The sequence below is a fragment of the Thermobia domestica genome, chromosome 12 (assembly GCF_964235325.1).
Source record: "Thermobia domestica chromosome 12, izTheDome1.hap1.1, whole genome shotgun sequence".
Taxonomy (NCBI): domain Eukaryota; kingdom Metazoa; phylum Arthropoda; class Insecta; order Zygentoma; family Lepismatidae; genus Thermobia; species Thermobia domestica.
In genome coordinates, this window is record NC_137465.1 from 129060978 (window position 1) to 129074470 (window position 13493).

The following is a 13493-nucleotide window of genomic DNA, read 5'->3' on the forward strand; positions in this document are numbered from 1 at the left end:
ATACGGGAATAAGATGAAAGATAAAACTTGTTATTTAGGACGGTGAATCAATATATATATATATATAAAGAAAAACATTATTCGCTATCTTTTTATTTTTTCCATTTTTTCTCTTTAGAGATTAACATTAAAATCAGAAGTAGAAATTGATGTTTAGCACTTTCAATTACAATAGACAATAGACAAAAAACGGCTTGTCGCTAACTCTTTCAGTTTTATTAGTTATGCAATCAGTGTTGTAACCGGAAGATCGTAGATTTTCAATAGATATATAAAATTCGAAACAAAACTCATTCTTGGTATGCTGAATCTGTCAAAAATAATTTCTCTACATCCCTTCCGTGTTTGCTCTATGAAAATCAGTATTGAAACCGGAAGTACTGGAAAATTCCGTCCACTTCCGGTTTTCGTAGGGTGTTGCGGGTAATGATGGAATGTTGTCTTAAGACGATGAATCGATTAAAAAAGAAACACACACACTTGTCGCAATTCATTACCGTTTCTGTTCTATAACTCTGAACATTGAAACCGAATATGGTTTATTTCTACCACTTACGGTTTAAATATAAGGTTAACGAAGAGGGTGGAACCTATTATTGGGACACGGAATCGATTGCAAAAGCAGCTTCTCCAAATCATTTACCGTATCTGCTCTTCGTAAATCAATAATGAGACTGGAAGTACTAGTCAATTTCAACTACTTCCTGTCCCAGTGTGTGTGTGTGCAGGTAGTAATGATATGTTTTCTTGAGACGGTGAACCGATTGCAAACAATCGCTTGTCATTATCCGTCACCGTTTTTGTTCTATGTCGATAGACGTGGAGAGCGGAAATGGTTGATTTCTATTACTTCCAGTTTGAATAGAGGGTTAGCTAGGATATGGAACCCTGGTTGTTCTTGCGATGCTGGCTAATTTTGGGATATGTTGTTCTTGGGACACTGAATCGATTGTAGAAAACAACTTTTTACACTCATTCTACTTGTTTTCTACAATACCAGTTGTTATATATATTATTCTCTCTCTCTCTCTCTCTCTCTCTCTCTCTCTCTCTCTCTATATATATATATATATATATATATATATATATATATATATATATATATATTATTTTTGCTCTATGAAAGTCAGTCTTGAAACAGGAAGTACTGGTAAATTTGAACTAATTCTGGTTTTGGTAGGGCGTTGGGGGTGGAGACGATATGTGCCCTTGAGGCGGTGAATCTATTGCATTTTGCTTATACAGTGCAAAACGTTGAAACCAGAAACGGCTACTTTCAACAATTTCCAGGTTGAAGAAGAGGTTAACGGAGGAGATGGGCCGTTTTTGCTCTGATACCAGTCGACAGACAGATTGACAGACCTAGCTGTCCTGTTAGACTTCCGATAGTTATGCATAGCATAGTTTGGAAATCTTTTTTTAACTGTTTAATAGCAAGTCGTACGATTGATTTCTCTCACTGTACCTTGAATCAGTTCTAATGCATCGCACTCGAACAACGAATAAAACACATTTGATCAAGTTTTAATATCATTTGTGGTGCAATTTAAGTTTGAATTACAATTTTAGGTTTTCGCTGCCTCAACTACTGAAAACAATGAAACAAGAACTACGAGTTTATTAGCCAAGTAACGGGTGGCACACGAAAAATCGTCCCTACTGCGTCTTTGCAATGAAACTCCTTAATATTGTTGGCACAATTGGCACTAGTAATTGTTTGCTATTTGATTGTATGTTGCGGAAGTTAGGTAGGAAGGGGACTCATTGTTGTTGTATACTCACTACAATATAAAGCTGTGAGGATTAGATGGCTGCTTGCAAGATGTATTCCCTTCAGCCCACCGGCTCCTTTAAGGAAACGCAGGAAACTTGCAGCCAAGTTTCCTGATGTAGAGCAGTATTCAAGGTTTGGTGGAAAAGTGGCGAACAACAGGATCAGTTTCAAACGCCAAAAAGAAGCGAACTCCGTCTGTTCGTACACCTGTTGTGATAAATTATATCGAAGTACGGAGGTCAAGAACCCCTCTGAAGTCAACACGTAAGTTATCAAAAGAGATCTATTTTCCTCGCAGTACTTGTCAACGTATTTTACACAGTCCACAAACGAAGCCGTACAAAATGACATGCGTCCAAGAACTCGAAGAGAGAGACAAGGCCCAACATGTCGTTTACTGTACGTGGCTGCTTCAAACAATTGCGAGTGGTGTGATGGATCTGATTGTTTTTCATGAGTGATGAAGCATGGCTTTCTTTGTCAGGACGTGCAAACTCGCAGAACACTAGATATTGGTCCGTGGAAAATCCTCACATGATTCATCAACAGCCTCTCCGTGACGAGAAGATAGGAATCTAGTGTGTGTGTCTGTCTGCCGGTAGGATTGTGGGTTCCGTAGTTTTTGAGTCAACAGTAAACACTAAGATGTAGTTGCAATTTTTTGAAGAATTTTATGAACAGGTGACACCCGTGGAACGCAATTATGTCTTTTTTAAAACAGAATTGGGTTACCTGTAACACTTTCTGTGTGTCGATCTCACTAATTTACGAGGAATTCACAGAGCAAAGGTCAGTCAGTAAAGGATTGTGGCTGCCGCGATCACCAGATCTGTATGCTTGTGGTTTTTATCCTTGGGGCAATTTGAAGGGTTAAGTGTACCCAAATAGACCTAGAATATTAGAAGACTTGAAGGGTACGTAGTGAAATTCGATAGTATTAATTTTTGCAAAACTACTTATTCAACAAACCATTCAACCTATGAGAGGCGAGCCGGTTTTTCTAGGGTCACCCTATATAAAAGCCACTATATATATAAAAGGGCAGTCAGTCGATATCTCTTTTTCACACCCAATGCCAGCTATTATAATTTTTTTCTCTACCCACTACGTCCAGGTTCCATAAAGCATAAACGTCCCGTATAGTGTAGTGTGTGACGCATCATATGAAAGTACAGTACCGATCAAAAGTTTTTAAACATCCCTAATTTGAATAAATATCTACTGTTTACCTATTAGTTTGGCACGAGAACTTTGCCTCCATATGTCACAGGTACTACTATCTAAAACAAAATTCGACGATATTTGGATCAGTATCGGAGAGATACTGCAGATGATATATCTAATTATACTGTAATTCGAACATAAGACATTCATAATTTGGAATAGATATTGCATAGTGTAAACATTAGTGTTGAAGGTGAAGCAACATGCTAGTTTTGTTTGAAAGATACAGATGTACAAGGTCATTAAAAAAAAATTAAAAGAAAATGCGTTTTATACGTTTTGTAGTTCTTCAAACGTTTTTTAATGCCGAAAATTACGATATGTGTTTACGATGGTTTTGTATGCCTCATTTTTGCTCATTGAAATAACATCAAGCACTGCAATACACTGCCTCTGAGCGACAATTGAGCACAGCAGATTGTACATTAGACTTTGCGAACGCTTTTCAAATATGATGATTTTTTAATTTTTATTTTAGATTTTTCAATCAGCATATCAACAAAGTATAAAGAACTGCAAAATTTGGAAAACTGTTTTTTTCTTTCAAATTTTTGTCATTGCGTTAGCTCCCTGTGTCTATATCTTTCGAAAGAAACTAATATGTTGATTCACCATCCACACTTTCGTTTACACTATGCAGTATCAAAATCAAACTGTCCTTTTTATGGTTTCAGTTTCAAGAATTATAATTAGACATATATCTAAAGTATTCCTCACATCTCGATTCAACTGTCGTCAAATTTTGTGCTTTAGACAGGAGTTACTCTGAAGCACATACCAAAATCATATATCTTTTAATTGGAATATATATTTTTAAAAATTCTTTCGCTAAAATTCTTGGGATGAGCGCTATTTATTTTTTCTTGTACGTCAGGCAAGAGAATTGGCGAAGAAATTGAAACGCAACTCCATTGCTAATCAGAAAATATTTTCTGCCGTTGTTTGCTTTCCCCACCAGAATGAGAAAGGGGGACGAAAACTATAAACAAACTTGAGAGTGTTGACAACGAGTGGCGTGAGTTACCGTAACACCGCTGCCAGTTAGAAAATACTGCAACTGTTTATTTTTTATGTTTCAAATTACCTTAAGAATGGAGAGCGGCAATGAGTTTAAAATGCTGACAACGTAAAGTTCTAATTCTTCAGTTCATAACACTTGGCGTATAAATCCTAGTTTTTATATTTTTCAAATGGAATGTAATGAAAACTTTAAGTTTAACATTCCACGATTATATCATTTAGGCTAAGGGAGACGATGATTAAGGCAAATGAGTGATGATGGAAGAATTGGTAGAATAAGAATGTGGGAGGAAACGGAAGTACTCCGAGAAAATCCATAGATATGATTATGTCCGCCACAAACTTACTTGGGCGGAGATCGAACCAGGGATCCCACGCACCAGAGGTAAGCGCTCAACCACTGAGCCACTCGGCCCCGTCTGTTTTTCAGAAGAATGCAGGTACTACTTGATTCTCTTTGGAGTCGTACAGGGGTGTTTATATCAGCTTATTAAACGGATTCTTAGACAAGTTTTTGGGGTGTTTAGCTTATATTTAAGTAATATGGTATTCACAGTAGATGCTAACAAAGATCTGGAATGTTCAAAAAAAATTTAAGCGGTAGTGCATATCTTAAGTCGTGTGTTGTTTGGGTATACTGTTAGTTTTTCGACCAGCACGGCCAGATTACCAGTGAAAAATATAATTATATCAAGTTATATACATTAACGTAATGGAAACACAATAACAAAAGGCATCTTACCCGATTAATATGGTGTTGCATCACCTTTAACTGTAGTATAGCTTGTATTCATGAAATTGAGTTGTCATTTTGAAACGAATAGTGACCCATTGTTTATATAGTACACGACTAATTTAAGTTGTCGATAATAGAAAAGAATAATTTGCATGGAACCTTGCTACTTTAAAACTGACCATAGATGTTCAATAATCGTGAAGATAAAGGATTGAGTAGATCAAGGTGTTGGAAGTTCATCCTGATATTCCTCAACCTACATCTAAACAGGCCTGGCTCTTCTATTAGTATAGACTAATATTGGAACATTGTGTAGATGTCAGGGATATTTTTACCATAACATTCACCTAACATTCACAAAATAACTAGTAGTAATTGTCGTGCGTTGGCAAAAATCGGACCAACGGAATGCTGTGAAATTGAATCCCACACAAACACAGAACTGTAACAATGTTTAACAGAAGTAAGTAGATAGAACAAATGCCTTTTTGGGTGAGAGTCATACATAAACGTGGCTTATTGTTGAAAACAAAATAGAAAGACAACTCATGGAATCATTTAAGTCCAAATAATAACGCGCTGCGGGCCAGAACAAAATAAAACACACATTTGTTTCTCCTCCAGCTTCTCAGTTCGCTGAGTGTGTGTAACTCATACATTTTCTGGATCTTTATTCTTCTAAGTATCCTATTTTTTGTCCCATACATCTAGGTAAATTAGGGCCTGAGCTTCAAACATTTGAAAGTAATTCTGTGAAATTGTATTTTTCTAAAAAGAAATCGGCCAAGGTTTGGCAGCGGTGCTCAGAGATTTCGAAATCGTATTCTGATCGCGGATGTTGAGATTATACAACCCTCTTCAGACTGATTGGGAAACCGTTTTAACTCTGTGGTTCTTCGTGAATCACCTAGAATTGATTTACTTATACTATTCCTCTTCTCTGGTGATGTAGTGTCACGAATTCTGTGGAATCATCACCTTGGAAACTAGTGGTCTCGATTCACGTGACGTAGCACACTAGCAGTATTGGATATACTTGCTCCAACTAACCGCGTCCTGAGAATTTTCCTCTTTGAAAATAGGGGAGTCGCTCATTTTGCATCACCAATGTCTGGCCTAATAGACACAGTAATCAGTTCTAAACCGCATCGTACACTACATGCAGTCCTCTAGGAAAGCCTAACACATTGCACGAATATTCAGTGCTGCTAACTTACAAGGATGCTTTCGTTATTTTGACAACTCAACTACACGGATAAAATTAGTTATCGTACACACTAAAAAAAAAGTACAATGTAAGCTCTTTTGCGAACGCTTCATCAGATCAAGAAGGGAAGCAATTAGTATATATATAATAGCTGTGAAGTCTTTACGTTGGCGTCCCTAATCTTGAAGTGCAGCAGGATTTTGAAAATGTTGAACTTGTTAATGAACCATGGGGAGTGTACACACATTCATAGCCATAGCTAAGTAAAGGGTACCATAATGTCAATATGAATTCAGCTTGGAGCATTATTATTATTTTCTCAATAATAATAGTTTTGAAAGTTAGCGTTTCCTCCTGTCCAGATATTAAGTGTGATAAATCCATCTCAGATTTGTTTCGTCAATTCTAAGAACAAAATTTCGAGAAATTGCATAGCAGTGTTTGGAAGGAACGTGTAACTCATTCCTTCACGTTCAGTAGGATTTAAAGAAAAGAGGTGAAAAAGAAAATACAAGAAAGATTATACCCATCCTTGAAAAAACATGTAAAATTACTAAAAAATATTACATCAAACAAAATCATATATGCAGTGTATCTTTTCAAACTTGATTACAATCATAAGCGTGTAAGCATCTTACTGTTATAAGTAGTCTCTCTTAAAGCAAATGAGTGTCGATAGTTTTCTGAATATCTCTCAACATCTTTTTAAAATTAAATTCTATATACTAGTTCATTCCCGTGATATCGTAATTTACACTGACCAGCCAAAACATTGTTGTCACTAAACTAGTAATCTGGTATGTCGACTTTCGGCTCGGCATACTAGCGAGACATGGGATGGCAACCAAGCATGATTCCTCTCTGTGGAGCGGTTTCTGAAGTCGGAGCGAGTAAATCCAAGTTAAGAACAATGACATAGCAACCATTTTGGGACTAGCTGAGAATTTCGGGGCATCATTTCGTAGCGCTTTGGGTCAGCGCAATGAAAAATTTATGTTTTACTTTGCGATTCTTGTTATTATAGATTTAATTACTTATTGCGTTATTTCCATTGAGTCGAATTCCCTGATTTGCGCCCATCATTACAAAATGAGGCCCGCAAACAATAGGGGAGGACGGGGCTAGTAGAGACAGGGGCAAGTAGTGACAAAGCAGATATATTCTCTTCTGTGAGGAGGCAACAATGAGCGACATCACTGCAAGTTGCAGTTTGATGTAGAGTAATCGAGGTAAAGTTGGAGTCAACACATCGTCGCGCGTTGATACTACAGTAAATTTAATGAATTTAGTGCGCAAAAGTAAAATTTAGGGAATCCTTTGGAACAGTGTCAGTTCAAGCTTATGGCGAGGCAAGTAAAAATTGTTCTATATTTAGGCAATAGTGTTTCCTACATTAGTTCATATGATATGTTGAAAGCAACACGTTGTTGTTTTAGTTCGTCTCACTGTGAAACAAAGAAAGGAGTGGATCTAGTTGTAACACGTGGCATGTGGCATGTTGTGACATTGTCACAACTTACTCCACCTGTAAACTTGTGTTCGATTTTTGTTTCATTTTCAGAGACAGTTCGTAATTGTAAACGGAGAACAGAGAGAGCTAAATCAGCTGTAGAGGACTATGAGAAAACTGCAAAGAAAGTTTAATCAGGTGCATGCAGCTTACGTAAAGCACAAGAAATCTTCCATGTGACTACAATGTCCCTGCTTATATATATGAAGAACAACAACAACCGAAATGATGCATGGGATATGTATGGTTTTCTCAGAATCTGAAGAAAAAGAGTTATGCGATTATGCACTGTCAGCTTCCAAGATATTTTGAGATTGGTCCTGGTGAACTAAGAAGTTTAGACAAGAGCAATTAAATAAAGAAAAAGAATTAAAAGTAAGGAGTTTAAAAGAATAATTGAAACTACAGGCACTGTCAAAGAACAGTGCAGAAGAATTCCTGTATTAGATGACTGCGAGTCTTCTGAAGATGATGATTGTTTTTGCTTAGTGCGTTTTAAACCCTTCAGCAAATCAGCACATGGAGATGAATGGCTTCAATGCTTGGATTGTAAAAAGCGAGCTGATGTGAACTGCACAAATAAATATCCCTATTATGTTTGCCATGTTTAAATTAACAATTTGCCCAAAATCAGTCTGTATATACGGAATTGTTTTTAAAGATAAGATTTCATAATAAATGTCCTTGAGTTATTACTTTTTGAAGCTTATGTTATTCATATAATCCTTTAAAATTCTGCACTTTAACTTTTATACTAAATTTTGGTTGGATTTAGTTTTTCTTCTAAAAGTCAATATTCAACCTTTGAAGAATCAGTTTATACTGTAAGATCCACTTTATTGAGGTGTTCTTTGGAAAGTATTCATTGGTTTACATTGTTACGTGAAAAAAAAAGATTTTCTTTCAGTAAATAGTATATTACAGGGGTATGTACTAATGCCAATGTTTAATAAATGTTGTCACTACCTGCCCCATAGAGGAGGCATATTGTGCCAAATGATATGGTTGTGTATGAAAATAATTTACTGTAAAGCGATTATGTCAATCCCGAGATTTTTATGTTAGGCGGATATCGGAAGGTCTAAGCTTTAGTAAGCAAGTATTACTATTTTAGAAATAAATTTTGTTAAGAAGTTACAAGGTTGTAAGTAAAAATTGTCACAACTTGTCCCGCTCTCCCCTATTGTACAATGTGCTAACTTCTACCACTTTCGTGAACACTGTGAGAATATCTAGCGGGAAAATGAAATTCTACAAAGACAGGGTGTCCACCCACCGGGAAAAACCGGGAAATAGCCGGGAATTTCATGAATCGGGAAAAAACCTGGAATAATGGTATCCACCGTTTGGAGCGTCCGAATTCAGCATCAATGGTGAATCGCAAGTGAACGTGGCAACGGTGAAATAGGCTCTCGCTTGAATCCTACGTTGTGGTTCGCTTATCGACCATGTTTTGTATTTTTAAAAAGAGAATAGAGTAGTGATGCGTCAAAGGGGGTTGTTTGAAACCTGAAAGAGCGATGTGTGTAGTCAGCAATCATGCAATCATGTGTGCGGTCTTTTGTTCTGGCCTTGGTCTTTTTATATATATATATATATATAAAAAAAATTATTTAACTATAATTCAACTTTAAGTAGCACGAATTGTTTCTTTAATATATTCTGTATTATTTTTTTGGTTTAAAATGAATAGCAATGTAAAGATGAATGCGAATAGTAAATGGCGGGAATGAGATTGTCTAGTTGGCAGTTATGATTGCTTGTTTAGTAATAGGTCTGGTTCTACAATCTCCTGATATCTTTAACCACCAGATAAGTTAGCAAGATATTGCGGCAGTAGTTCTCATTTTACATAATATATTAATATTGTGATCACTTATCATCACGTTCTTATCCGACATGTAAGCGGCATCAGGAGGTTGTAGGACTGGTCCTCATAAAACATTTATTGATGGCGTACAAGTTTATTGAGTATCTTTAAAACTGGTTTTAAAAATACTTCAAATGTACAGATGTGAGCAAATATGTAAAACGAAAGCAGTTTTCAGGCGCGGAATGCCAAAATAAAGGAGGGCATTACTTTTCTGGATTAGGCAAAAGGTACTTCTGCATCACGAAGTGACTAAAGAAGACAAAATAATCAGTAAGAAAGTCATTAGTCCATTTTTTTTTATCACGCGTGGTAACATCAGCACAATAAGTACAATAAGTACAAGGGAGCATATTACGTCCTGATGGTCATTATTCTCTTAACAATATGAATAACAGTAAAAAAGCTTTTGTTACTGTGATTCCACACCACAGAAAATAAATAAATTGTTCATGAACAAGTGTGAAACTGAGCGAGTGTGGGATTGCGTCTGATGAGCAATCGTCACTTCGGTTCCGGCAATAATCTACTTTAATGTAAGCAAAATATTGAAGTTTCTTGCACAAATTCTTGCGGGCCAATCTATACAAACTGTGATAGTAAGTACAAACATAAATAACGAAACAAATCTAACCTAACCAGACCGGACCTAACCCAACTTAACCAAAACTGACCTTATCTAACCAAAATTAGGCATTTTTTTTTAAAAAAAGCAACATTTTTTGGTAAGAAATTCTGGCGCCTATTAGGCTGACATATGCCGAGATATTATTATGGTTTCTTATTATTTTTTATTGCCTAATACAGTTTAAAAATCAGCTGGAGAACTTTCATTTGCGTTGTGAATGGATTAACTCATGTTGCGTTTAAGAAGTCGTCCAAAACTAATATTCATCAAAGTTCATCCACCGATCATTGTTAAGCGTCAACTTCTGCTTCTTCGACTGAGAATGACACGTCTTTTTCTTGTCAGTCAGGCAGTATTCATTCTACTTCTTAACCGACTATTAAACGTTACCTATTAGGAGATTCAGTTACTAAAGCTGAGGTGCTGTGGTGTTTACAAATTGTGATGTACCATGTCTCTCCAAGAAGCTGAGCGTTGTGCATCAACATTTAAATTGATGTTTTCTGACAGTGATATTACAGAAAAAATGCAATTTCATGGAACTGAAGTGCGGTACACAGTAGTGTTTGGATTAGTACCCTATTTCGAGCGAGAACTTCAGAGGTTATTAAAAGACTGTACCTACGTTGTGATCTGTTTCGACGAATCATTGAATAAAGTTTCTCAGAGGCAACAAATGGATTTACATGTACGATTTTGGGATTCAAATAAATTTCTTGTTACAAGATACTTTAATCTGTTTTTCTCGGATACTCAATAGCGTCAGATTTGTTAAAAAGTATGTCAAAAGTATCTTCGGACGTTTTAAAGAAACTCATTCAGGATGGGCCGAGTGTCAATTTTAAACTATTGTCAGATTTGCAATTTGAACTGCAACATACGCCGGAAAGTCCAGTGTTGCTATGGTAGTTGCGGTCTTCATGTAGTTAATGGGGCGTTCAAAATCGACATGCAGAAGACAGATTGGGACTTAGTGGGGTTTTTACGTGCTTTGTATTATTTATTCAAAGACTCGCCAGCACGAAGGTCGAACTACACTTATTACACTGAATCTGATATTTTCCCAAAGAAGTTTTATGCTGTTAGATGGGTAGAAAACAGTGACGTTGCATCTTGAGCCTTATTAATCTTATATATATTGCGTGTGTCAAGAAGGACAAGGAAACACCCAACTCGACAACGTTCTCAGTTGTAGAGAAAAAATTTGCACGACAAAATGCTAGCACCAAAATTAGCATTTTTCTCAACTATTGCTTCAATGGTGGAACCATTTCTGACCGAATTTCAAACAGACCAACCCATGGGACCCTTTTTGCATGAAGATCACACTTCTTTCGTACAAAGATTAATGGAAGAAACAGTGAAGGGTGATTTTCTTAATAAAGCAGGTGCATCTGTTCAAAAATAGATATATCAGATCCAAACAATCTTTTTCCTGCTAAAGATATGGACATAGGCTTTGCAACTAGGGATGCCATGTGTGGAATCAAGGAAATAATGAATCTATATAAGCTAACACTGCGACGAACGTGCAGAGAAGCTATCGCAGCGATGAGTAGTAAAATAATGGATAGGTCACCATTGAAATACAAACTTACTCGAGCTGTTTCGTTTTTCAACCCTATGCTTATTGGTCACAACCTGACACTAGCGAAGAAGCGTTTGACATTATCTTTGGAGGAGATGGTAGCTAAACGATGGTTTACGGGAAGCAAAGCAGATAAAATTATGGGACAATATTGGAAGGTATTTTCGTCACCTGAATCTATTCATCAGTGCAAAACGTTTAAAAGAAAGGAGAAGCGTCTGGATGCATTTTATGTTGAACTTCTTAGCATATTCAATAAGGAGAGTGTACGAGAACTCAATGATTTTATACAATTTATTTTGATACTATCACACGGAAATGCATCAGTAGAGAGAGGATTTTCTGTAAATTCTGAATGCATTTTTGAGAATCAAACAGGAGAGCCTTATTGCCATGAGAAGTGTATGATGGTGTGAGTGCATTAGGTGGATTGGAGTCAATTAAAATCAACAAAGATATGATACATGCGACCAGAAATGCACATACTCGGTATACTGAACATTTGAAGAAAAAGGCGAAGGATCTGAGTGAAAAGGAAAAGGTGGAAAAAGAGAGAAAACGTGTAACGCAAGAAAGACTGGAATTGGAAGCTAAAAAGGCAAAGGCAGTTGCTGAGGCAAAAAAGGAAGCTGCTCTTCTGGAAGAAAAAATCAATGCATTTATCGGAAAGTAATGAAAACAGGTAAGAAAATAAAATTTCTTTCGATAGTATAATTTTATGTTGTTCGTATGGGAACTAAATAATAATCCTTCCGCCTCTTTCGCAAAATATTCGTCTTTTAGTGCCCATTATAACCGGGAATTTATCTAGTAGAACCGGGAAAACCGGGAATTTCAAAACGCTTTGAGAGTGGACACCCTGCAAAGAAAATTATCAATTTTATTTTTGTTAAGAAGTAAATTGATTATAGAACGTTTTTTTATAAGGCTGAAACCAATACACTAATGGATTTAAGACCAGATAGCAAAATCACTATACATACTTCGTGATGCAAATTGATGAACGAAAAATATCGTGTGGGATAACCGAAACATTCCGTAACCGTTAACACAACGCAAAATTTGGGATTTAGGTAGCGATAATGGACATAACAATTATAATGACTGCGTTATTACGTTGCTATACTCAGAAGTTTTGCGAAGACGGTACGGAATGACAACCGTCAGTAATAAGGTGACTCTTGAGGGAAGTGATATTGGTAAAAATTAACATTTTACGAATGCAATCCACGAGAAGTTAACTGCGAAAATGTATGATGCAATTTCATTTACGGTGGAAAACATTGATGGTCTCAAAGCAAAAGTTCAAGCTAAACACACCAACCACCTTTTGTTCATTGTTATGCATATTATTATTATTATTATTATTATTATTATTATTATTATTATTATTATTAATCTATTAAAATGCTGCAATAGCAACAAAAGCGCCTGAGCTCCAACCTATAAATTTTGATTTCAAACCTTTAATTTACGGTTATTTGTGATTTCACGTTTAACAAACAAATATTTTAAACTATGTGTACTTCAAATAAAATATTTAAGTAATCTTTTTTCATATAAAGTTTATTTTTTAAAATTATTGTTCAAAGCCTTTGTGTTTTAATAAACCTTTTCCAAAATGAATGCAAATGAATTGTGCTGCCATATTTGGAGTTCTTTTAAATTATACGTTTGTGGGCGTTTATGTGTTTGTGGCCAATCCTTTCGACAATGAGATCTCGGAAAATACAGGCTCTAGAAAGATATTATTTTCACTGATCGATTGCAAATTTTGTGTAGACTGTCTAGTTCTAAAAGAATATTTGAAAAACATGCCCAATATTTCTTTATTACATTTTTACGGGTACACTGGAAGTGTTGAAATGAAAAAAGAAAAAAACTAAAGCATCATATCCTACACATTATACATTCCAACACCACATAATTGTATATA

The 13493-nt window shown here is 35.9% G+C and overlaps 2 protein-coding genes across 2 annotated transcripts in view; one reads left to right on the plus strand and one right to left on the minus strand.

Annotated features, from left to right (window-relative positions):
* Positions 1-13493, plus strand: part of Cbp80 (Nuclear cap-binding protein subunit 1) — a 201311-nt gene that overhangs the window by 60680 nt on the left and 127138 nt on the right. The window lies entirely within an intron of this gene.
* The window catches only part of LOC145666643 (uncharacterized), a 56587-nt gene that overhangs the window by 2603 nt on the left and 40491 nt on the right, over positions 1-13493 (minus strand). The gene's annotated exons all lie outside the window — the stretch shown is intronic.